At 40.9% G+C, this 27,477-nt stretch overlaps 1 protein-coding gene and 1 long non-coding RNA gene across 3 annotated transcripts in view; one reads left to right on the forward strand and one right to left on the reverse strand.

Moving 5' to 3' along the window:
• Nucleotides 1–27,477, forward strand: part of LOC138261617 (arf-GAP with GTPase, ANK repeat and PH domain-containing protein 3-like) — a 2,246,054-nt gene that overhangs the window by 537,189 nt on the left and 1,681,388 nt on the right. The gene's annotated exons all lie outside the window — the stretch shown is intronic.
• Nucleotides 22,304–27,477, reverse strand: part of LOC138261618 (uncharacterized) — a 286,479-nt gene continuing 281,305 nt past the window's right edge. The window contains exon 3 of the long non-coding RNA XR_011199127.1: nucleotides 22,304–22,427. This is a non-coding gene — a long non-coding RNA (uncharacterized lncRNA). The remainder of the gene's footprint in view (nucleotides 22,428–27,477) is intronic.

A 27,477-nucleotide genomic window follows, 5' to 3' on the forward strand; every position in this document is an offset into this window, starting at 1 on the left:
TCTGCCTATGGGCCTAATAGAGATAGGCTGATCTACCCCCAAAGGGGCTGAATTTCCCCCGAAGGGGAGCGACCCTTGCCTAAGGGGTCGCTCCCCTTGAGTGAAATTTGTGCAAAAAAACCCTCAAAAACTGGTGTCTATTGGTTTCTTCCCCCCTTGGGGGCAAATTGACCTATGAAAAATAGGCTGATCTTCCCCCAAGAGAGGCAGAAATGGCCTAAAATACATTTGCCACCCAGGGGCGTGACCCTTGCCTAAGGGGTCGCTTCCTACCTCTAAAGAATGTTATTTATTTTAATTATCCCTGGTGCCTAGTGGCTTCTGACACCCCCCACGGAGGGGCAGATCAGCCTAATTAAAAGAGGCCTAATACAAAATGCACCCCTTGGGGCCCTTGCACAAAGTAAACAATATCCTGGTGTCTAGTGGGCATTCCTGCAGCCCAATCGCTATGCGATTGGGCTGCAGGAATGCACAGAAAGACATGAAAGGAAAGGAAAAGCCTTTCCGTTCCTTTAATGTCTCTCTGACCTCCCCCAACCCCAGATCGGAAGAGAAATGCAAGCATTTCTATTCCGATTGCGCTGGAAGCTCAGGGGTGGCCTCTGATGCGGTCAGACGTCATCAGACATCACTAGGGAGAGGTGGGGGAGGCGGTGGTAGAAGGGGAAGCGATTCCCCTTCCATCCCTGCTCTGGGGTGGGGGGTAAGTGAGAGGCCCAAGGGGGAAGCGCTAGTTCCCCCCCCATGGGTCGGTGCCATTTTTGCTACCATTCACAAAGAAGAAGGGGTCCCCTGAGTAACCCTTCCCGTTTGCGACTGGCTTAGCACCTGCTTCAAGTAGGCAGTAAACAGCGATTGTTTTGTGAACACATTCCAGTTGCAAAACAATTGTACATCCTCCTGCGACTCACTATTAGGAAGGGACGCCCTTGACATGCCCCTTCCTAATAGCAACTGGCAAACCTTATTTTGCGAGTTGGTAATGAGTTACTGACTTGCAAAATAGGTTTTGTAAATGCCAGAGGCCGTTTTAGCAGTCGCAAACAGGCCGAATCTCTGTTTGCGAGTTCTAAAAATGGTCGTACATCTGGCCCCAAATGCCTGATCCCCTTTACAGATTTTGTTATTTACCTTTATAAATTGCCACTCACTGTGCTGCTCACTGTGTTCTCATTTCCTTGGAAATAATGATCTTTTATAGTGCCAGAGAAAAGTCAGTCTTGAAGGTCTACCACTAACATTTGCAGTCACTATGACTATATCAGTGTAAACTGTCTGCCCCAGTTGACTACCATTCTAATGAGGTGATGGTCTAAAATAGTCTTACACAAGTATTCCAGTAATACCACTGTCTGCAGTATTCCGTTTCTCATGAGAAATCTATCTATACAAGTGAGTAGGATACGTACTGGTGACTAGAGTGGGTGAAGCTGTAGACCTGAGTGTTGTGCTTTCACAGAGTTTCCAATACTCCAAAAATTGCTTAAGGGCCATGGCATGTTTGGCACTCGCTGTGGAACCCAATATGGAAAAGGCCTATCAAGGTTCAAGTTGATAGCGCAATTAAAATCTCTCCCAAATATGTGCCTGGAGAGTCCATCATTTGAATACATGTTGCATAATTATCAACATAAAGTGCTTTAGTGTCATAGACTCACACTAACATCAGTGCAACACTATCAATCAATCTTCAAACGATGACATACCTCCCTTTATCACTTATTTCCTTTTCTGTTTCGTCTGAAACCCTGGTTTGTCTCACTTTGTGCCCCTTATGACTGTCCCTTTGTGGTATCATAATCTATAATTTCCGCCTTCCCTCACTGTCAGAGTCCAGTGCCCCTACAACTGGGTTAATTGTTAACGTTTGAACCTCATAACACAGTAGAGGCATATCATTATAATGCCAAACGATATTTAAGATCTCTGTGATACACTGGAAATACCAGCATCCAGTAATAAATTGCACTGCTCAGCAGGCTACCTGAGCAATGGTCACTCTTGTGAGTGCAATCACGTGCCCCTATAAACACAACACCTACCACAGGTATGTTGCTGCTCAAATGCTGCTCCAGTTTAGAAAAGAGTTGAAGACTCATCTCTTTAAAGAAATTAATTAAACATTCACAACCTTGTTTCCTCCCCTATTACTCACTGACTTTATGCTTGTCTTGGACTATGTAGATGTAGTGCACTCTGTTGCCATTTAGCTCGATTCGTTCTATAGAAATACCATATAAGTACCTATATACATGCATAAATTATTGATGACATCCATGACCCCGTCAATGTACACTTTTCGAAGAATATAAGAGAATGAAGACCTGCCACTTCTAGCTACATGGAGTGGTTGACATCAGATGATTAAGTTTTATGTCATAGGAGTGCTTTCAGGACCCTTCAACCCTGCTAAAGATTGGCAGTATAAGTCTTCTGAAGGGGACAAAATACCACAGTCTCATCCATTCATTTAGGATGATGATATTCGACCCCTTATTGTTTTAGGTGCTGACTCTCTGCTGCCTTGTCTTCACATATCTCACTTGGAGACATACATAATATAATATATAATATTATAACAATATATAATCTTCAGGATTCTCCTAGGTTTCCTATTTTGTTTAGACACATTACCTTGAGGACCACAGATTATTATCAGGTGTTCCTCAGTGTTCCTGATTGTTTTCCAACCAGTCCCAAACTGCTGAGGCTTCTGTTAAGAAACAAGTCTGACTCTTATGGATAACTTTGAACTTGGCCAGAAAGAGTAGCATATACCAGATGTGAAGCTTTCTGTATTTTCTTCACTCCCAGAATGCACAACTCTAGGTTTGTACTGCCATCGTGTAATCATGAAATATCAGAACATTGATATCGTCAACCCACAGTGTGCAGGAGCTGATGCAGTATAACTTATTGGTCTCTGTTGTGTAGCAGTTTTACTTTTAATCAACTGTATTTGCTTCAGGAGATGGCAGGGGACTGGCACCATGTTCACTGTTTCTACTGCAAAGAACGTTGAGCAATTCCTTGAGAACTGGCTATCTGCCATTGTAGCCCTAGAACTCCATGTTTCACCCCATCTGCCCGTTTGGGAATTCCCACTATTTGGATGCGTCTCCTTCGAGCCCCTCGATTTGCATTCTTACCCCTTTATTCAAGGAAACAAACACTCTGAAATTTCTTAAATTTCCCCTGAATGACTACAGGTCACAGTAGCTCGGGTATGGTGCCATTTTGTTCATGGACTGCTTACTACTCAGGATACAGCCCATTTTCTTCTTGGCTGCAATACATATCCCAGGGCTGTCAATCAGTTCCTTCGCCCCTGCCAAGCAAAAACAGGGATGTTACAGATGACAGGGAACATGTATGCAATTGTTCTAATGTAGTGAAAGGAGCAAGATCATGGTAGATTCTCAGTGACAGGCTGCTGCCATTAGACAGGGCTCTGTTACTGCTCCAGCGTGAACCCCTCCCCCATTTGCTTCAAAACTTTACAACTACAAACTGCACATGTGCGAAGGATATATTTGGGATCTTAGGGTGTCACAGTACCTCCATACCTCATCTTGAGACATTTTGCTGTGAATGGCTATGGTATTGTTGCCTTCGTTTATTTGGATTTTCTTTTCCATTAGGCACTGGGACGGTTCTTGCAAATCAACTCTGTATCTGACATAATAATTATAATGTGGATTCCCATTTTGCTGGCTGGATAAAATATCTCAGAAGTAGCAGTTGGAGTGCTATGTACCCTACAATCTCTAATTTGGAAAGAGAGTCCCAGAATGAAGGTCTTCTCTTTGAAGGAAAATACAGAGAGGCATTACGATGATGGGGAGAGATGCTATGAAGAATACTCCTAACTGAACTTACATCAACCAAAAATAGAGATGCTTAAGGAGTACCACTTTGTCACAAGGAGGGAGTTTTGATACAGACTTGAGTTAAACATTATTGTGATGATTTAAAATATGCTAGCGCTCAATTAAATTAACAATCAGTTGTTCATTGAGATATGAGTGCTGTTGAAAGCCCGGCATAGGTGTGATGGGAATCTGAATGCTCATAATCTTAAATGCAAAGTCGTTATTACATTTACACTGCTATGCACTTATAGAAACTATCAGATGTATTCTAATGGTATCTAATTTTAGATCACATTCACTGTATAAAAGATGGACCTGTCTGCGTTGGGGTGCAAACCACCAACTCGTAGGTTTCAGGATTTTTTTAAACCATGATTCTAATGCTCCTGTTTATATCCTAATTTAGGGTGTATGCCTGTGCAAGAGGTAAAACAGGTCTCACAATGATGACCACAAACGGAGGATACCATGAGCCACTGAATTTAAGCTACTTTCAATAAATAGTAGCAGGCTTTTTTTACTTTAGCAGTGGGAAATATGGGAACACACAAAATTATCAATCCTGAATATACATTTCCTTAAGGTAACTCTTCAGGTTTTTAAAGATCACGCTAGGATGAAAGATACAGTTATCAATACTGTGCTGAAAAATTCATAGATGTCCAGCTTCAAAAACACTTCAGCAAAGTATGCAAGTAAGAGACTGAAGAGCCTTTTGGAAGATGTGGATGTAATAGGCACATGGAGACACTGAAAGGAGGGAAAAGTCTTCATTACAAATAATCCATAGATGAATTTTAGCTGGAGAGGCTCTGTAAACTGTAGAAGACCAAATAGATGGCTCTCGAATGGGAATGTTCTGTATGACCCAGCACACTAAAAGGAACTCTCCACCCAAATCAGGGTGTTCCTAGACAAAATCGGGAGATTAGTCCTGTGGCTGAGCACAGCACATTTAAGTCCTGCCTATGCTGGCAAGTGAAGAAATGTCAGCTGGTAAGTGAGAATCTCACTAAGGACCTGGAGGAGTTAGGGTACTGGGCGAAGTATATTCAGCTGAGGAACAGAACTGATCCAGATGAGGCTAAAATATGGATTATGAAAAGGAAACAAAACTAATAAGCTATTAGCCATGAGACCAAGTGTCATCATCATCAGCAAAGGCTTTTATTTGGCAAATCACTATAAAAAGATTGTCACATAAACAGCAATTTACAGTAGTATACAAGAGAACAAAAATAAAACATGGTACAAATGCAATAAGATACAGAATAAATCTATCTGGGATGTTATTAGAATTCATCCAGAGGTATTCTGACAATTAAACAGATAGTTTGGTAGCACAGCAAATTTAGGCCTAGACAAAAATTTCACGCAGACAGACCCTAAATATCTAGTTGTTTCCTGATTCTGAGTGCCTTACTAATGTATCTGATTACAGCAGAACAAATAAACTGCATGTCTAGGAGCTGTAAAACCTGCAATCTTGCCAGGCACAATGTTGGACGGTATTCACGCAGTAGAGGACACCAAGGTTTATTTCTCAGTAATGTGTAACAAATAAAGAAAAATGATAAAATGAGTAGTAGATTGTTGAGAATAGTCATCACAGGTGCAACATGGCAAAGAGGAAAACCAAATTCTGCACTGTGGAAAAGCCACCAAAAATTGCCCTATGCCAAGTCTAAAAATGGTCAATTAAATCTCTGTACATGGTTGGCTATCCATATTATGTATGGTTCCATCCCGAAAGGAATGGTAATTGTTAAATGGTGGAGGGCCGACTCTGTTGTTGACAATCTAGAGTTCCTGGTGGCATATCTATGTTCATCGAATAAGCCTTTGACTGTTGTCTTGGAATAATTGTCTATTTTATTTGGACAATGAAACAAAGTTGGAATACCAAGTTCTAAAAAAAGACAAGGGGCTTGATTTAGAGTGTGGCGGATGGGTTACTCTGTCACAAACATGACAGATATCCCATCTCCCCTATTATGATCTCGATAGGTTATTATGGGATCGTAATAAGGCGGACGGGATATTCATCACAGTTGCGATGGACTAACCCCATCCGCTAAACTCTCAATCAGGCCCCAAGAATCAAATACAATAAAACACATATTTCAGAAGTCAGAAATGAAAGAGGTACAATTTTGAGCGATGGAGCAGTACATTATAGGCATTTCACTAGTGGCTAGGCATAATGCTTTACTCAAAATGCCCAGAATCACAGGACAACAGCATTGGTTGCACGTTAGGCAGATTAGACTCTGCACAAAAGCTAAATAGACCCACAGAAAAATGGAGAAAAAATTATATGTATTTACTCTTTTGATTCATAAACTCATAAACGGTTTTCACAGAAAGCTGATGTAATTGTTGACCAGTTGATTAACAAATTCTCAGCGAAGGGTTGGGCCACTTCTGTGACTGTGATTAAGGCAGACAAATCTCATATACAAGGTGGGGCGTAGTGTTGGGCTAATTCTGGGAGTGTGATTAAGGTAGACAAATCTCTTGCACAAGGTGTGGCAAGATCCGGCAGATTGCATATTCTATAGACGTGTTATCTTCAAGTGAGAGGGCAGAAATGTATATCACAGTTTTAGCAAGCAGACTGGATAAGATCTTGCCCTTCCTTGTGGATTCAAACCGCCTAGCTTTATGAATGAATCCCATATCCAAAGTGATATGAGAATCGCACCACATCTGATCTGTTTGATGATTTAAGAAACCCTACAGGAGACTGTGCACCATGTGGATATGAGAGTAAAATAAGAAAGCTTCAGAGGGATGAATTATACTTGTCAATGTGCTGGGGCATGGTGGAGAGAATACTAAATGCACAGTGATTATACAGAGTAGAGCTGAAAATCTCTGACAGGTCTGTCTAGCTTTCTCCCTCTTATTTGTGCTGTCAGTCGAACCCTTGGTGATCTAAGAAATGACTATTCACAAGTTACAGGAGATTCTGTATGAGATTGATGTATGGAAAATAGGTTATGTCAGGATTTTATTGATTATTTATGGCACATTTTATCTGTGGTGCCACCTGTACGTGGACTGTTTGTTTGGACACTGTGCTTTCTCCAGGTATGGTGCTGGGAATGTCTGCAGCATGTTTAGATTCTGTGCAGATCCTAAATTGTTTAAAAACTGACAAAAGTTAATTTAAAGGGCTTACTCAGAGGGTAGGAAAACTTTCCATTTAGGGGACACTGGCAGCACTGTTTACACCAGAGAGGCAATTGGGTCATCACCACCAGTCTCACAAACCCGTATAATGGAGGACAGTAGTTACTCCCTTAAAGAGGAATATCCCTGTGGTGCCCAAAGCCATTTCAGAGCACTGCTTGGGTGTCTCAGTGAATGTAAGAGGGTGGCTTCATAGTAAACTCATTGTTAGGCTTGATGTAGGAAAAATAAAAACATAGCTACTGTACAGACAGTGGAAATAGCATACAAAACCAAGAGGACCTGAATTATTTTAATCGCCAATATTCTGTACTGATTTCCCTTTCACATCTTTTATTTCCTGAATATAGACCTGGTTACGTTTTACAGTAAGCCAAGAATACAGGCCAGCAGTTTTCAACTTACTTTTCATAAAATGTGTTTGTTATGACTTTTTATTGCTACCTAATTTATATTAAAAAAATCTTTTGATGTTCTTCCAGGACTGTTACTTTCCTCAACAGTTTCTGAGATGACGTTCCACTTTTTGTTTTGCTAAGAGTAGTTCCTTTTGCGTTCTCCTGTAGGATTCTCCTTGCCTTTTCAATCAAGAAGCTAAGTCAATTATGTTTCCTTTTACCACCAGAGCAAGTTACAGTGACATATTTTGTCCCTGTGTATGTGATTGAGATGTATATTTTCTTCTAGGCAATCTCCTCTTGCCGTTGTATCGACTGAGTCTTTCAGTATATAGTTACCAATTACAATGTGTTTCCTGTCTAACTGAATTAAATATAAAACAATGAATGGGAGATTGTATGTTATTAGTATGCTTTCTTTGTTAGGGCTAAGATTTCAATGAACCTTCACTCAGAATTATCATTTTGGTGAGATCCCTCAATATATGTATGAATCGCAGAGTTTTTAAAATATGAATCCATTTTGTAAAGGCTACCCACGGTGAATACCCAATTCTCATCTACTTGCGTATTAAGATTGCCTCCAAAAGCCACATTGGCACACAAAGTAAGTAACTGCAGTGAGTGCCTTCAATGAAGCTATAGTTAAGATTGAGTTTTCCCAGTTTCCCTTTGGTAATCAAGTGTCAAGTTTTATCTTTGATTGTGTCCTTGTGAATGACAAAAAGTATATGCATGTTGCATGATTATATCATGGCATTAGTCTACCTTTATTAAGTTAACACATTTTTTCATTTTCTGCTGGTCCTCTGAGGTGTAACTCTTGGACAAATAATCTCTGGAATGGCCTTTTAATTGCAAGACATTTTATGCCATTAGGATGTGGAACTTAATACTTTTGTGAAAGCACATCTACCACCGTCTGTGCCAATATTGGGAGTGATGCATTGTGTCATCTTGATATTCCTCTCACTTACTACCCTTCCTCCTTTCTCTCATCACCACCTTAAACATTTTTAAAAAATCCACAACCTTTTAGTTTCAATATTTACTGAACATGCTAACACATATCACATTACATATGTCCAGTTTGTATGCTGTCTCTCTCATTCACCTTGCCTAAGTAAAAGACCCTTTGTCGGTTAAGAAAGCTAAACTGTTATGCCCCAGGAAGGCACAAACACATAAGGATGCAGAAATAGAACATGTATTCCATAAACAGTAATGGACATTGCACGTGTCATTCCGTGGTGACTACCCAAGACCCCCCACACTTCTAGGTATCTGGAACCCTCACCAACGAATGCCCAAACCAAGGTTCTATTGTTGAAGCAACAACAACTAATAAAACATAACACATCTTCCCCTTTACAACCATATTAAAATTCAAAATAATATTAAAAAACAAAAAAGTACAACATGAATGATTTATCAAAATCCCCGGAGTGCAACCAAACATTTCATGAACCAATCAAAATAAGCAAACGTGGAAACACTAGTTCAAAACTTAATCCTGAAAATATCAGGGAATGCATGCAATCCTTGTGTCTCTCCCAATTAAGGAATTGGGCACACACCTGCTATGTCTTCCTAAAACCTTCGAAGGCAGATCAGCACTCTCACATGCAACACCACCTCCTTCTCCAACAGTAGTCGAAACTGAACTTTGAACTCTTTCTGACCCCACACTGTCAGTATCACAATCATTCCCAAGCCACCAACTCCCTGATTCCAACGCACTAGTGTCACCTTTCCTTACAGTTACACCATCTCCCAGGTAAACTATCCTCTTTTTACTACAGCAGCAGTCATCTTACTCCACCGCTTTCCATTATCTTTACCAGATCCTCTACCTAAAAGTGCACATCTCTTACCCTGTTCAAACTATTGTACCTGTACTTTAATATACCCTGAACATCCTTCACCATGCAACATACATCACCCAAGTCAGGCAATGTGTCATACAAGAAGAAGCCTCCCTCTTAACAACACAAAAGGAGACCTGTCCGTGGAGGAATACACCATATTGCAATAACACCAGAACTTCCTTCAAACTGCTAGCCTGACATCAATTCCAGTGGAAACAGCATCTTACATAGTATCTTCAACATCCTGTTAGACTTATCCACCATTCCATTACCTTGCAGACTATACAACATCACAAACAAATGCCTGATGCCAAATAAATTCAGAAACATTTTCAATGCTCTGGATTAAAATTTGTACTGCATTGACCATGACCAAATCTTTGGGCACACCTTCCCTTTCTAAACAGATCTGTTAAGAACTCAATGACCGAATGTGTGCCAGGTTCTCCACCATTAAACTATATCTCATATCTGTATGTATACTATACATTGGCCCAATGAAATCTATGCCTACCTTTTCCCAAGGCCATTTTGGGAGTTCAGCAGCGCAAAGGGGAGTGCTGTGAACTTAAAAAGATTTGTCTGCCTCATTGCAACTACAACATTCATTATCCACCCCAGACCACAAATAATAAACAAACAACCTCTTCTTAGTTTCAGTCATGGCTACATATCCCCGTCAACTCATATTTGACCCTAAAAGAGGAATTCAACTCACTGCCTAGATTCCTCTCTTCGTGCTAACCATTGACTATAAAATTCTTCATAGCGATCTGTAAGACATCACGTTAAGAACTAGATTTCCAATCTTGAAGCATTTTGGAAACTTCAGGAACCACAATACGACCAACTCTCTCCACAACACATTCAAACTCCTCTCCTTTTTGATTACCAAAGTACCCTTCCACAAGACACCTGGAAAGAATAATCTCTGGAATTCCTTCCCCAAGGATATGTTTCACATCAAAATTACGTTCATACATCCTTGCTAACATGCTTAGGCTTGGTCTGCTTAAGCTATCTTCGGACAACAAGTACACTAACAGTGTGTGGTCTGTAACTAACAAATATTTTCTTCCCCACAAATAAATGACAAAATGTTTTGTCACCAAAACACGCGCCAAAGCCTCCCTTTCTATGGTTCTATAATTGTGTTTAGCTGAAGACAGTTGGAGGCAATGCAATGGTCCTTTCTATCCCTTCCAATTGGGTAAGGACCGCTCCAAGACCCACACCACTGGCATCTACAGTCACAATTGACTGCACATCATCTTTGAAAGCACTAACTCCCGGAGCATCAACAATCAATTTCTTCAATGTTTCAAACATTCTGTATTCATTAGTTCCCCACACATACTTCTCACCTTTATGTAGCAATTTCCTTAGGGGTTCGGTTTGGAAAGCAAAATTGTGTGTAAATCTTCAATAATATTTGAACATGCTTAAAAAATATCTCAACTGGTCTTTATCCACAGGCTTGGGACTACTTATAGTAGCATTCACGAAGTCAGCCTTCAGCATGATGCCTTCTCCTGAAAGTGTGTGCCCTAAATGCTCCACTTCCTTCACAAGGAAGGGAACACTCGTTCCAACACTTCTAAGTGACTTTCACAATCATCAGTGGACATCAGAATATCATCCTGATACGCCATCATGATTTTACAATCCCAAAACAAATTAAACATCAACTTTTGAAAGGCTGAATCTGCATAGGCCGATCCAAAAGGCATTCATAAGAACCTGAATGTCCAAAAGGAGTGCTAAAGGCAGTCAATGTTCAAACTTCTCACAGGGCTCCTCCTGGTGATATGTTGCCCTCAAATCCAGGATGGAAAACAATCTAGCACGTTACTGTTAATGAAAGTAATACCTAAACGCACTTGCAAATCGCGCTAAAAGCCCTTCTTAATAAAGGTACATTTTTAAAAACTACTGACCTATCATAAATAAACCTACTAATGAACAACAAAAACTCCAACCATTGAAACAGACTCTTCACTTCCGTATATTAGAAGATAGAGTCACAAAATACATAACATAAACAACATATCCATCTCCAGAGTAACACAAAATGAGGTACTTATCTGAACAGGAGCAGCTTTTCAAAGATGAGGTCTGTTCTACTGCTCTGTTATTTATGGATTGTTAGTCTAATTCTGGAATATGTCCTGGTTATGAAAATGTTTTTAAGGTGCTGCTGCAGGAGTGGCAATTCAAAGGTTATGCATAATCGCAGCCTTCAGTTTTGTAATGAAATCAACTGGTTCTATGACCTTTCTGTACATAACCATGTCCAAATGGTACTTCACTTAAATCCTAATGCTCAGTTGAACACCCCTAACCTTGTTCATAAAAGGGACAGTGTCTTCTTTTAATAACATCTTGTGTTTGAAACCCTTCACTAATCCTAACCTGCCTTCAAATAAGGAATCATGAATGCTCAGTAACTGTCCAAAGATTGTGGAGCGAAGGAATTAGTATTTACTAGGGTATATAGTAAACTCAGTACCCTGCCTCAACACCATCCAAAATGCACCCTGATCCCTCCAACCTAGAATATTGAAATCTTTCTTGGCCTCATAGACCTTGGAGAAAATTGACCTGTCTTTATATGTAATCGATTTAGGAAAATATCCCATCATGTAAATAGTATGTCTTCCGAAAGCCACTGTCTGCATATCAGGAGGACATAACTGAACTGTTCTCCACTCCTTCAAGTATAATTTGTCAGTAATGATGGTGATAGCGTAGCCAAAATCAACTGTTACTTCCACTTCTACATCACCTACTCCTATCCTGCATATAGGGTCACCTCCCCTGGCACCAATTTGAAGGTGTCCACCATTTTGATGGCTAAAACCACTTGAATATAGTAATGCTCCACTTCATTGTTTCCCTTATTAGAATTCTCATAGTTGAAGAACACCACCTTCTTAGCATTTTTACACACCCTGGCGAAGAACCCAACTTTTTAAAACGTTACACACATCTGTCCAAGAGCTAGAAGCACATCTGGAGCAAGAAGAATGTAAATGCACAACTATTTTCTCTAGTTTTATATCTTTTGAATGTTCAGTATTGAGCTTTGGTCTGGAAGATATCACATTAACATGTTCCAGATCTGTAAAGCTTCTGCACTTGTTCAATTCTTTCGATGCCATTACAGATCTCTTAATACCTCTAGTTATTTCCAATGAGTCTGGTAGACTGAGACTATAGCAGCATAATCTTTCATGTATCTGTTTATTGTAACAAGTAACTACTAGCTGATCCTTTAAGTAGTTGTCAAAATTGCCATCAACCCACCAGTAGAGGCCAATACGCGCAATTCAGCTAAAAAAAGTTGTCAACTGATTGGTGCTGCAATTGCAGATGATTTTAAAAAATCTATGCTTTTCAACAGTTGCACTGGAATCGTCTTTTAAATGGTTGTGAAGTCTATTAATGGCTTCCATGTATACATCTCAATCTTCTTAAAATAGTTGATTAGCAAGTAGTAATTGGTCAAATGTCCTCTGACCATCAGGCCTAAGCCAGTTTTCTTGTGGGGCCATAATTAGATCCATCTATAGCAATTTGATAACTGTTAAAATTCTTGACCTAGTGCTCCTATTTAAACCTGTAAACACCTGACACAGCGGGAAATGCTATAGGAATGCTCACATTCTGCATATTGTAGACTAGTAGCCTTTACTTGTAGCTTCCTTACACAAAGTGATACACTTCTAGTTAAAATGGAAGTTCATGTGCGCTTCACCAAGAGACATGTAGCCTAATTTGCTGCAGTGACCAATTCCATCCAGCGGTACACAAGCCATTCTAAAGCAAGTTTACAATCCTGGCTTGATGGTGTGGTGTCAAGAGCAGTACGTAATTGTGGTCAAGATATAGATGAACAACTGCATAAATAGCACGTGAGACAAGCAAACAGCAACAAGGATGTCAGAAACAGGTGAGCATTTGTATGTTTAAGTTACTGTGGTGCCTGCGGTCTTCTGGAAAATTAGTGTGAGGCAGAGTGTGAGAGTCCTCTCCAAATAGTAGATTGCAAGGTGGAGCACATAAGATCTCCCAGAGAGTTGACCATGAGACAGGGAGCGCGAGAGGAAAGGTAGCGCTATGCAGCTCAGTGCTGGTTCGCGCTGGCAGAGTAAATGGATATCGTGCTCACCTTCAAAATGCTTGTGGTTAAATTTGAAAAGAAAGTCTAGTAAAAAGGCTCAGCAATGTCTATACTCGGAGGTAATACTGTCTTTAAAGATTGTAGGCAGAAATCCTGCCAGCGGTACTGTTTTTCATAACCTCCAAAATGATATACTGAAGAGGTTCTGTTCAAAAGGTGTGCCATGGATGCAGCAGCTCATAGCCGAACTATGATATATCCTAGGATGGCACAGACATGTGATGATGAAGAAATAGAAGTTTAATTCCATAACCTCCAATGGACAGCACACAGCTTTCTTCTGGTGACTGCTCCAGACCTCGACAGCAACTGCCAGAATCTGGAACCCTCACCAAGTAATGCCCAAACCAAGGTTCTGTTGTTAAAAATAAGAACAACTAATAAAACATAACATAAAGTCAGCAACCTGCCAAACTAAACGGTAGATACTCCCCCCAATACATCCCATGCAATATGCACTTGAGAGTATTCTGTGATGTTTTGCCTCGGAGGCATACATGCATCATTCTGCACACATTCATAAAAGGCAGGGCGACTACAAATTTAGTAGGGAAAATGCAGTGATCTTATCCTAGGTTGGCACATCAAACATTAGTCCATTTTCAAAAAGTGGTTTAACAATTGTTACAAGGCTTTCAAATTAAGAAATCCTTGTTACTTCAGGTCACAAGAGATCTTCTATAAGACCACAATACCCTATAGTCAATGTTGCCACTTGGCCAGATTGAAAACCAAAAGCAGCCATGCCAAAACTTTCCAAACCAACCCCTTGCTGCAAAAGCCTAAACAAAAAATGGGGCAGTAGGGGCATTGTTGTGTCATGGAAGCCCATCCTACTGTCAAAACAGCACCCTAGCTTGCAACCTACAGGGAAACAGTAGAGGTGCAGAAAGGCCAATCTAGCCTTGTTTCCACTGAAGGATCATAGACTGTTCTGCTTTTTTTCTCCAAAGTGAGTTTGCAACTACCATGCAGAACTTAGCAAATGTCATGATTATATCGCATTATGTTTAGACATATTTGATAGCTGTTGGCATAAATCTCCTGCATTCCTTTTACCAATAATGTTGCTCTTGGATGTAGCAGAATAATGAAGATCAACTTTAATATTAGGGACAGTGGAACTGCTGATGATTTCAGCTAGTCAATGTGAAAGACTGATAAAACCAATAAAGAGAGAATGGTTGAAGGCCATAAAAACTGAGCAAAGCCTTGGACGGTGACTGTCTAATTTGGGGACTATCCATAATGTTTACAACTTTTGTAAGGAGCAGGAGTGTAACCAACAGTAAAATAAAGGTACTGGAGACTGAGAAACAGAACAAATACTGAACAAATGCTCTACTTTATTGACCTGTTACCCAAATCACTTTTAGTGCCAACATTTTCATAACAATTCTGGCTTCAGATTACAAAGCATTGCCAGTCTTAGTAGATCGTGACCATCAGTTTTTTTTTTTAAAGAATGAGTTATGGTAATGTAAGGAGAGACATTATATTGCCATCTCACTACAACATTCCACAACACATAGGCTGGTCACTCATGAAAGGGTGTTTCCTAAAATGAGGGTTGAAGTTACCAAATTAGAAGAAGAGTTATGTTGCACTACCGTTGAACTGTGATGTGCTTAGACACTTCTCCGTGGGTATAGCTTTGCCAGAAGCCACTTTGGGATGGGAAAATGACAGGGTTTCTCTTGATGCTACATTTGTTTTCTTCTGTTAAATTATTGGATATAAAATCAAGGCTAATAACTTAATTGAGGGCATGACACCCTTTTAATAACTCAAAATTCTGGAGATGTATTTGGGAGGTTGGGTTGATTTGCCAGAGGCAGTATAGCAATTAACGTTTTCTGTCTCAGTGGTGATGACTTTATATTGATATTCTCTGTTATGCTACTCCAGTTCTTTCCCTGTACTTTTACCTAGGTTTTGCCTTTGAATGTGGAACACTCTGTAAAGTTTTCATTGCTAAGTCAAGGGTGTCCCTTTACTGTGTCTGGCTTCTCCATGACAAAAAGAAAGTATGTTTTTTCCCCACACAAGAACTGTCATCTGCTTTCTACCCCAGGCATCTTCTTTTCCCCTTTTAATGGTTCTTTTTTTATATGATGCTTCTGATTTTTGTATAAACCTTCCACTTCTCCTGCTTCTTCTAACTTCATGTCTCTTGCCTTGTAGATCTCAACTCTTAATGGCCCCATCACACTCCGCTCTGGTCACTTTTTAAACACCTAAAAACATGATTATCACCTTGGTACTAAACCACTTTAGCTACTGCTCTTTTCTCCTAATTGGTACCCATGCCTGCTTTTTTTGTCTTCTACATTCCTCTCCCTTATAGCAATAAAGCCTTCATTTTTTTCTAACTTTTTATTTTCTCCACATTTCCCCCATTTCTGTTTTTGATCCTCTTTACTTTCCATTTGATTATTGTTGTCCTATATGTAATGTGTTTTTTTGCCAGCATTGTACTAGTTTAAGTGGTATTCCTCACTCTGCTTAGCCCTCTCAGAAAATCATCTTGTTAACGCTCCCAAAAACTGGAACATTCTCCACTTTCTTCCCATTCTCTCTTTCTATGTTTTTCTATCTTGAAAAGCCACCTTATTTGCTGTGAGATTTCTGCTAGTCTGAAACAGGCCTTTGGCAGTACCTACCATAATGAGAAAGGTAATACACAATGTACACATAATCACATTTTAGTAAAATGAATGCTTTTAATTTTGAACCTCACCATTGCTTATAGGTGGATGGCAGTGTCTTGCATGTGAGCTAAAGTTACATGGTGCTTTGTTCACTTATTTAAACACTTGTGTTCACAATGCAGCCACAAATATACATATTGGCGATTGAAATTTGAGGCAAACAAGAAAGTATTAGGTTTTCGCTCCTTTTTGAGCTATTGGCTCCAATACTAGGCCATACTGAGGATGAAGGTTTGTATCTCTTCAAGGCGCCTTGTATATGCTGATGATAGCCAAACTATCCATTGCCCATTTTAGGAAATTGCCTGGTAAAGACAGTTAAATGTACCTAGGCACTCTTCCACCAATGTGGAGAGGGATTCTGTATTAGGAGAGACTAGGTGCCTGTACCAAATTTGACTAGAAGATCAGGAATGGCTATATGTTCCCATTGCTTGGGAATTGTGCTCTAGTGGTAATTTTAAATGTGAATATATTGCCATCTTTTCTGTATTCATTTATAGGTTTGCACCTCGGTCTAAATTTTCTATTACAGAATTATTGTCACACCACATTGTTTCCTGCACATTTTGGTGTGTTGTTAACTTCATCAGAAGCATGGAAATTTGTGTTTATATGTTCTACCACTCTGTACCTTAAAAACCACTATTAAACCCCTAGATTATTTGCTTTTGGCCTAGTGGGTGATGGTTACAGATTATAATGGATACATACTACTACACAGTTCTTTAAAAAAAGAAACCAGTATAGGCTTATGATGGATTTGCATCCTGGATGAGGAGCAACCTGATGATGAAGCACATCCCGTGGAGTGAGTGAGGGTTTGTGTTGTTTTTTATGGAACACATAAAAATATTTTTTGTTAATTTCCAGCTCTCATTAATTTTTTTTGCCCAATTTTGCTTCTTTTTTAGGGGCAATGTGCTAGTATGTGAACTACAAATATATTCATCCCATAATCGACTATTCAACATGGGTAGCTTATTCCAGAGGTCTGTTGACTTCCATAGATTAGATCTATTTTTATCCATATTTTATTGATAGCTGAGTGCTGCATTATTCCTATTCCTGATTCCTAGAAATCTAAAGCCTCTGGTTTCCCTTTAAGCTTATTTATACAGCTGTCAGAGATTCAGCAACAATTTATTTCAGATAATTTTGAGACCGTAAATTTTGCCAAACTGATTTATTCTTGCAGTAGTATTTAGTTGTGACCTTAATGTCCCTATTGAAAAAGCATATTGCTTGTGTACATTCATACGATATGTTCATGTTACCTATCCATTAACCTGAGCTCGCCCCCAAATATAGGCTAGCTGTCTGAGGACATGTTTTGTGTTGCTACTTGGTATAAAGTTACAACGGTCTTCGTGGATTAGTACTAAGATAATTCTTTGCTACCTGATAGCCAATGACATTAAGCAGTGACAATGGTCTGTAATTTGTTTTACAGCCAAATGGTCTTTACATAATTGGATTTAAGGATCATAACTATTTTGGCTTCTTGCATTTATTGGGGGTAGATGACCCAGCTCCTTGGCTTCTTTAATAATTAAGGCCCTCATTATGACTTCAGCAGTCTTTTACAAAAACCGCCGAAGCCGTGGGCGCCAGAAGGCCACCAGTGCTGGCAAACTTCCGACTGCCATATTACGACTACTGAAGGATTCGGGCCAAATTTGGGCAGAAATTTGTCAGCAGACGTGCTGGCAGTCTGCAACGCAGAGGCACATCCACAGCCGCCACCGCTAGCCAAAAGGAATCCGCCCGCTGTATTACGAGCAGTAATACGGCATAGCGGTGTCTTGATGGTGGGGGCTGCCGGCGGTGGAAGCGGCGGGTCCTTTTCCCTGGCGGACGACCTCCTCGCCAGACAAGGTAAGTCGATCGTCCAACAGGGTAGGGAGGTAGGAGGGTGTGGGGCTGTTGTGTGTGTGTGTGAGTTAGTGGGTGTATGTCTGCGTGTGTGAATATAAGTGTGTGTGTGTGTGTTTATGCATAGGTGAATACGTGTGTGTGTGTTTTTTTTTTTTAAGTGAGTGCCAGTAATGTGGCGGTCTTCAACGCCACCCCATCGGCCGTTGGACTGCCACCGCAGCCCTGGCGGTTTTCGGACTGCCAGTGTTGTAATTAGGGCCTTAATCATTGTCAGCAGTTCATCTGATAACATCTATTCACAGGTGATGTAAAATACTGCTGGAAGGCCGTTACCTCTAGGTGTTTTCCTTTTATTCAACCTGCATGGCTTAGATGATTTCAGCTTTAAATAATGTACCCTTCAGCGAAATCAGTTGTTTGTTTAGGAGGCATATGAGGATGCAGTTCCACAGCACCCATGATATCCAGGCTGTATTAGGTACCGTTCTTTTAAATACTGACTGAAAACACTCATTAAATGCTGCTTGGGTACCAGTGTCCCCTCTCAGTCACTTACAGACATAATCATTGCTGGAGGAGGTCTCCTTATCATCAGTCTTTCTAGTAATTTTCCCAGACTTGTTCCCCTCTTCCATTGTAGTGCTTAAAACCTGGTTGCTCTATAACTAATATATTCTAAGACCGGTTACAGTTCCTTCCATGACAGTTTCTAGCGACAAGATGCCCATGGTCATTTGTGAGCTTTAAAAAATCGAATTTATTCATTCAGTTTTCTTTACCTTGTTTTATGATAACTATTAGTGTTGGACCGCAGTTCCAAACATTTCTTTACTCTATTACCACTCTTGCAACTCCCTTATTTTTTTTCCTCAGCCTTATGTCTGCCTTGCATTTCTTAATCTCTGACACTGGGGGCCTGATTACGACCTTGGCGGATAGGCTACTCCGTCACAAAAGTGACGGATATCCCGCCGTTTTACAAGTTCCATAGGATATAATGGAACTTGTAATATGGCGGACGGGATATCCGTCACTTTTGTGACAGAGTAGCCTATCCGCCAGGGTCCTAACCAGGCCCTAAATGTTGATGTGTGCCTGATATTTTCCCATGCTTCATAATGACTGATCTGGTTGTGATAAACTCTGGGATTCTACAGAATCTGCAGTTTCGGTCCAGTTTAATGTGCTGACTAGGATACTGAGTTTGTCCTACTGCTGCCCTCCCCTCAATGCTTGGAAAATGGTGATTTAGGGGCCAGATGTACAAAACGTTTTGTATGGCACAAACAGCAAAATTTGCTGTTTGTGCCATGCAAAACGCGCACCGCAATGCTCATTCCCATTTTGTGAGTCAGTAACTTGGTTACCGACTCGCAAAATGGGAATGCGACTCGCAAATAGGAAGGGGTGTTCCCCTTCCTATTTACGATTCGCATTGCGATGCAAAATTGCTTTGTGAATGCGGTCGCAAAGCAATTCACAGTTAGCACCCATGCGAAGTGGGTGCTAACCCATTCGCACAAGGGAAGGGGTCCCCATGGGACCCCTTCCCCTTTGTGAATGGCTCTGAAAAAATGAAACCAAATGGTTTCATTTTCTCGAGTGTATTGCAACTTGTTTTCCTTTAAGGAAAACGGGCTGCAATACAACAAAAAAATATTTAAAAAGCAGTCACAGACATGGTGGTCTGCTGTCTCCAGCAGGCCACCATCCCTGTGAGTGCAGGGAATCACAAGGGGGTCGCAAATTGCGACCCACCTCATTAATATTAATGAGGTGGGTCTTTGCGACCCCCTTGCGATTCGCAGATGGTGTCAGAGACATCATCCTGCATATGGGTTTGCGACTCGCAAATTGCGAGACGCTCCGACTCGCAATTTGCGACTCACAAACCCTTACTTACCTACATCTGGCCCTTAAATAACTTTGATTACATACACTGTTAATGTTCCAGAGTATTGGGGAGAAACCTTGGGGAGAAAATTATCTTTGCTTCTGACGAGTGGCTAAAGTGTAATGAAGAAGATAACTGCTTCCGACTTAACTGTTTCTCAATTGTTTAAATTTCGTGTGGTGACATTTGATGGGATTTCAGAGAGTGCCAAAGCAACACTTTGTGGTGATATAACCTGTTTGTGCAGCAACTTTCAGGATTGGGAGCACATTCACTGCAAGATCGAGCAGCCGAACTACCAGTGACGGACCAGTCAGACTGAGCTATAGACTGGTGACATATAATCAAAATCCTACTGTGTGGAGATGCAGACTTGTTTTTTTGACATCTAGATTGGAAATGCCCCATAAATCCTGATGCATGAACAGTGACATCAAAGGAGCAGTCAGTGACGCCAACTGTAGTAATGCATCTCCATGGTGTGTTAAGTGGTCATCTTGTGAGCTCATTCTCGGAGGAGCTAAAAAATGTACAAACATCATCAATTGTAGAGCGGCATACTATTTGCGTGCATGATGGCCATCTTGTGTGTGTTTACACCCATTACACTCTGCTCAAGTCAGGCACTACCAGCTGTAGGAAAACATGCTTCTTGTGTGCATGGCAGCCATTTTGGGTGTGTTACCATCAAATACAATCTTTGTTGTTGCTAAAGGCTTATTTTTGCTCTAGGAGGATCTCTCTCTCGATGCCCGCATCTGTTGTTAGTACCTGTTAGAAATGGGGTATGTGTAAAAATAAGGTCTCTAGTTGGCAGTGGCTTCCACCCTGTCCAAGTAGGGACCCTCACTCTAGTCAGTTTAAGGGAGTGTTTTGCTCTTCACTAATGACCGGGCTGAAACACTCATGCACTGACAAAAATCTCTGGAATGCACTTCTTAGTCCAAAGAAGACATTTACTATTTCACCACACAAGGTTCCTAAAGGAGATTAGCATATTAAAAGCACACAGTTAAAAATTGTCTCAGCAATGAAATGTAAACATACACAAATGATTCTCCACTGCAATATACACAGCAAATATATGTATCTATATTATAATGCAAAGCAAATAATGAATTAAAAAGTATGCATCATCATGAGGCAAAACTCCTTCATCTCTCTCCTATCAGCATCAAATCGCCAGATCCCTGAATCGATTGAGGAGCGAGAGATCAATTATCCTCACGGGAAGGATGACACACTCCAGAGTCCTGGATGCGCCTGAGATCTGCTCTGTCCCCGGTCCATCTGGTCTCAGCATTATACTTTAAACAAACAAGAGAGGAGAATTCCAGACTTCCCTCTCCCTGCAGAAGTTTAGTTGTTCAAAAAATGCTGATTGCTTTCGGCTAGCTTTGAAAATAACACGTCAGGATGTGGCCACAATCTCAAGGTGCCAACCCAAAACAAGGCGGTTCTCTGCCGTCTGAGTACATTCTTATCAACCAAAGCCCTTGGTGGGAAAAAGTACGAAAACAAAACAGAATGCACACTGTACAACGTGTAAAATCACTTGCAGCTTTTAATGTGGCATTGAAGCTAAGGCTAAGCTGAATACAAAATGGAGTCTGTAACTGATGACCACTTTTGTGACGGTGGACAGCTAAGCCAGGTGCAAAGTGGTGCAACACGATGTCAGTGGTCAAAACACACACATCACTACATTCTTCCCTTTGACCAATGACTTGTGTAGCCTACAGGTTTAAAATCAACCTCTCTCTCTCTTTAAAAAATAAAATAAATTACAAGCAAATCAGGTATGCATTGTACACAGCAACATAATGAAATGACAAAAACAATCCCTATAAAGCAATGGAAGTGGGATTAACGTACTGATCTTATAAACAGTTCAACAAGGCACACCTACATTAAAAAGACTGAAGCTTATATATTCTGATTGGGATAATAAGTGAGTCAATAGTGTCTCTAGGATAAAAAGTTGGCATAGAGTTAGATGGAAACATCATGAGTCCTAATCATGTAAAGGTACATGGTCCACCTGTAATGTTTGCTGGAATGTAAGTAAAAGTGAGGTTCCCATACGAGAATAGTCAGCCATCTGGTAACTTAAACATGCTTAATGTAACTGGCAGCAATCATCAGGTGATAACAAGCCATGTGTTAGTTCCATTAGAATTGCAATCAAACAGGCTGATAGAACATCCATGGTCCTCTGCATTATTCCCATGCAGAACTTTGATCTGTTAAGCACAATTAGCGCCAAATGAATCCATAGGTTTTGCTCTTTAAAAGCAGCAGGGGTGTTGTACAACGTGGTTGATCAATCCGGTTCAGGTTGATGGTGCTGTCCCTCCCCTGACCCCACACGCCCGAAGGGAGACCACACAGCACACTCATGATCAGAGGCAAGTCGTAGTATGATCTGTAAAAAGAAACAAGTATGATTTTTCTTGCAAATAACATTTGTCATCTGGAATGTGCTCCCCTTTTTCCTTTCCTTGTTTTATGATAAGCAGGACATTATTGGGGCCCTTTGCTATAATTTCTGCAGGTTCTGGAGGGCCTTTTGGGGATTCCATCCACACCTTAGCATCAGGGTTTTTGTCAGTTGAACCAAAACCTCCTTTTCCTTGTACTTTCAGAAGGCAGTCCCCTTCCTCATCAATCCTCCATACACTGGAATTATAACAAGTTGGGCAATTTTGTAATCGTGTAGGTCAAGACCTGCAGATTCTGGTGTGGCTCTATAAGGAGCTGAAGCTCCAGGTTTTATTTCGCAGTACACAATGGTATTGGCAGCCACATATGTTTGTATCAGGGCTAACGTTTTTATCGGGCAGTTTCAGCATTTGTCAAGGGTTTGTTATTCAGAATATGGAGGGCTTCAGTTAAATGCTCACTCCAGTTTTTTCAAAGTTCCATCGGATCATTTTTTAGTCCAAACCCCAGGAACACTACATGCAACACAATGTCTCCTTCCTGCACTGTCCGCAAGTCTAAAGCCTGCTGAATTATTTCATTTGCCAAATCAAAATCACACTGCTGCTCTTCGCCCCATTCAAACTAATTTTTTGTTCTTGTCTCTTTGTACCAAAGGGTTAAGATTTCACTCAGGTGAGGGTAATGCTCTCTCCAAAAATCAAACAATCTCATGAAACAATGTGTCTCTTGCTTAGTGCGAGAAGTAGCAAACTCCAAAATCGTATGTTTTACCTGTAACAACATCTCTCTGTGTCCTGGATTCCACTGAATACTTAGGAACTGCACATTTTGCGATAGTCCCTGTGTTTTGTCTGAATTAATTATCCACATTTTACTCTGCAATAGCTCCGTGAATATATATATATATATATATATTTTTTTAATCTCTTTATTAATTGAGATAACCACAATTATCATATACAATCAAGCGCCTTGGCGCTACCAAAAGTACATGATAATATTTTGTCCAATGGTCGAAACAAGAAGAGTTAAGAAGAAAAGAAAAGGAAAGAAAAGAAAATGCTATCCAGAACACAACAGGGGGTGTAGACGGTGCAGGAGGATCTGAAAGGCTTGCTAACGTCGGGTGGTGGGGAGCGAAGCAGCTGATCATGGTGGCATCCTGAAGTGTATTAAGATCTTCATGGATTGTGGTGAAGGAGAGGGGGAGAGGCATAATGAAGTGTCGTAGTTTGGACTCTTGCTCTGAGCAAGACTGCTGGTCTCAGGATGACAGTACTTTTGTTTGTAGGTGACTAAGTCTCTTCCTACAACTATTTGTAACTGTTGTCCAAACCTTACCAGCTTACTAGCAGTACCTCACCAAAAACACAATAGTAAAAGGTGATTTGTAGCAGTTGCTTACGCATGGACTCAAAATACAATATCTCAGGGTTGTTGTGGTTAAACGGAAATTACCCTTTTCTCACAGATTTATGTCTCATACAAACAAAGGCAATAACACAGATGCAGTAAAGTTATAATAGTTTTTATTCAACATAACTGCAATTTGTGATAAGTTGCATGAACTGCAATGATTAGGATAATGAATATACCAAGCAACAGTATTGTAAAGAGGAGAGTCATTGTTATAAAGACCCCCACCATTATGCAATATATGAAAGAAATATATGTATATGTAAAAGATGGAATAAGCCCTAATACCCTAAGGAGAGTAGGTCTAACCTCCTACCTAAAAAGGAAGAGCTGGGTTCGTTAAACCTAATCTGCCAAAACCGTGTCCATGAGAGGAGCCCCCAACCCTCGTTACCTTGGAATGAGGTCTCTATCTCAGACTCCGCAGGGACACGAAGACTGGATCAGTGTCAAGATGACTGCAGCATCGGTATCAGCGATGGTGCCGATGCCCTCTGGTCGGAATCCCTCTGATTATCTGTCTAAAAGTGTGTTGTATTTATACAGATCTACAAAGTCCCCTGACATAAGTGTTATTCATAACAATAGATAACAGGCATGCTTGGGACGGCAATTAATATCAACAATCCCTCGAAAGTATAGAGAGGGAAAATCCCTAAGTGTGAATGCCTACTGTATGTTTGTCTTTCGTGCTTGATCTTGACGCCTTGGCGCAATGACACTGATAATAGAACCCATAACAAGTGGCCTAACTATAAACAAGGCCGCCATTTTAAAGGAAATAAATAATTAAATGGACTATGACAGAGCAAGCTAAGTAGGTTAAAAGTCACTGGGTGACGGGGGCACGAGTTTACAAGCCTACGGCTAAGCTAACTCCTGTTATCCCGCTAAAACATACTAGGATTCACTACACCCTCCCCATTGCCGTAACAGGTATGATGAAGGTAAGGAAACCCAAGCGCTAAAAAAGCTGCTACTGAACCAAAAAGCCAAAAAACGACAATGAAAACTCAAGCTAAAAAAATGTACGTAATGACAAAAATAAATGCTGTGTGTTAAAATACGTTTTTATTAAAAAACATTCAGAGATGTTAATATCAACCATGACAAGTATCGCAAACTTTCAGTTAAATTGCAATTTTTTAGAACTGGGAACTGGCAAGCGAATTCACCAAATTATGTGCTATATGCAGGATCTTGAAGAATGTCATCGAAGTCACCATTCAAGGATCTTAAAAATGAGTCAACATCGTCTGAAGTGAAATTGAGAGCTGGGCGGACAAACGGATCCACAGAGCAGAAGTGAGCCATATTCATCGGTGTATCGACACTCGCTGCAGCGTCCTCATCCATGTTAGTTTGTATAACAGAAGGCTCATAGGTGGCCTCGCGGAGCAACCTCAGTCTCAAGGGGCATGCCCGTGTATGAACCCTCATCGGGGACATCAGCAGTTCGTGGTCCACAGGAGATGTTGGTGCAACAGCAAGACAGACCATAGGCAGATGTTCAAAGAGACACCATATGCAGCGGAACACCGGTTGTACACACCAGAGTAGAGGCCGGAATGACAATGGCCAGTCAAACTCTAGTTCCACCAGCAAAGGTGTACCGAAGATCCGAACCATGCGTTCACGGCACAGCGGGGTTGATGGGAGCGGCTCCATTGCTCTGTGTCGTTGGAAAAAAACAACCACCGCGAATCAGAAAAAATAGCAGTAGTAGTCCGCCAATTAAAGCCCAAATAATTGGAAAGCCACCAAACACACTGGAAAAGAGAGAATGGATGGCTGATGGGATGACTCCGAAGACAGTCTGGAAGATGGACACGAAACCAGACCCGACAGCTTTAAAGAAATGAACAATCCCAGTGGTGCTTGAAGCATTGAATATTCTCGATACCAACTCTCCAAAGTGTATGGGGAAATCGGTATTTAAAAGGGATTGTATCTCGGCTGATGATCTCGCAACCTGGAGAGCATACGTCTCTTTTGCGGATGTCAAGGCGACCTGTTTTTGAAACAATAGCGCCTTCAGTCTACTCAACTTGTCATAGTTCACATTAATAGTATCAATGTGGGGCCACATTTCAGATACTTGTATCTCTCGTGTGGGGGGAAACAAAACATGGCCACAACACGTAACGACCTTCGTGACTGAGATTGCGTAGGCAATTCCAGGTCGCAAGCCGCAACAGCTGTCATCGCTCAGAAGAACATAACTCCCATTAGAAAGAACATGAAACACTGAACGAATCAAGGGGACGGGAGTACCCTTCAGAAAACAGGCCAAATTCGCGACCCCCGCATTGCAAAGACCGTGAAGAGACACCTGTTTGCATATCATGGAATGACGAACAGTAGTCTCACATTCACTTCCGCTAAGAAAGACCTCTTGTTTGCCGTTCAGACATCGATACTCAAAGGGCAACTCCCACTCTTCCTTAATAAAGCTATCTCCTAGCCGTTCATATCGTCCCACTGCAAGATGTTTCAGGCAGCTTGAGAAACGAAACGTTGAAAACGGTAAATTAATAATGCCGTGTAAGAGCCAGATAGTTGAAGGACTCTCTGCTACCGTGAAGGGCAACTTATCTAATTTTTCTACTTGAAACAAGGTGAAACGAGCCTCTCTTTTAGCCATTGTCACTTGTTCCCTGGAAAAATTAAAAGCAGCGAATAGTTCACTCCCATTAAGGTATTTCCATGGAATGTGGCCACTTTTCAGCGTCTGCAATGCCCAACTCAGCTGCATGATGGAACGCAGCTGTGTTTGCCCATGATATAACCGAGACAAATCAGTCTGAGTGATATCAATAGCAGATGACACTATATTCGACAGGGAATAAATCCTGTTGGATAGCGTGTTCATGCCATTGTCGACAACAGCCAATGTGCTTTTCCAAATTCTCTTTATCAAGTTGCCGTAAACGTGCAGCAGCCTCAATTTGAGAAAGTTTCCAAATGTCATTATACATGGCATATAAAAACCGTTTTGAGCGTTGTTTTCTAGGACCTAATAGGAAATCTTGTAGGTCTATACTGTCAGAAAGAGTATTCAGGTGTTGTTTCACCGCTGTTAAGGTGTTCGTTTGTACCCATTGTTGGCACAGCTTGCCCACACTGTATGTTGTAATGATACCAGCATGCTGACCTGACAAAAAGCGAGGGTCTGGTCTATGAATGGAAAAAAACCCTGAAGAGTTCAAAAAACGCCTTTGACACTCCTCAGTATTGGTGGGCCATACCAACCATCCCCCGGGACTGGAAAGTGAAGAATTATAGTCACCAGCCTTAACCAATGCATCTAGCCTTTCCTCAGAAACATTTAGAAAGTGTTGCCAATCTTTAAATTTTGTCGGTTTAGGGATACTGGGCGTGTTTAGATCCTTTATTTTAGCTAATCCCAGACATGATGTCTGCTCAACAGTGTCATTTAAAAAAATCATTTGCACAGGAATTAAGCAAGCTCGAAACAAAGCCTCCCTACCCTGTATCTGCCAATCTTGCGTCCCCCATACACTCTTCAAATCGATAGTGTTCTTCCAATATTCATAACCCTCAATCGAAAGTCGGGAAACAAAGGGATCTGAATAAATCAGTTTTGTATCTGT

Source organism: Pleurodeles waltl, chromosome 10, assembly GCF_031143425.1.
Source record: "Pleurodeles waltl isolate 20211129_DDA chromosome 10, aPleWal1.hap1.20221129, whole genome shotgun sequence".
Classification (NCBI taxonomy): Eukaryota; Metazoa; Chordata; class Amphibia; order Caudata; family Salamandridae; genus Pleurodeles; species Pleurodeles waltl.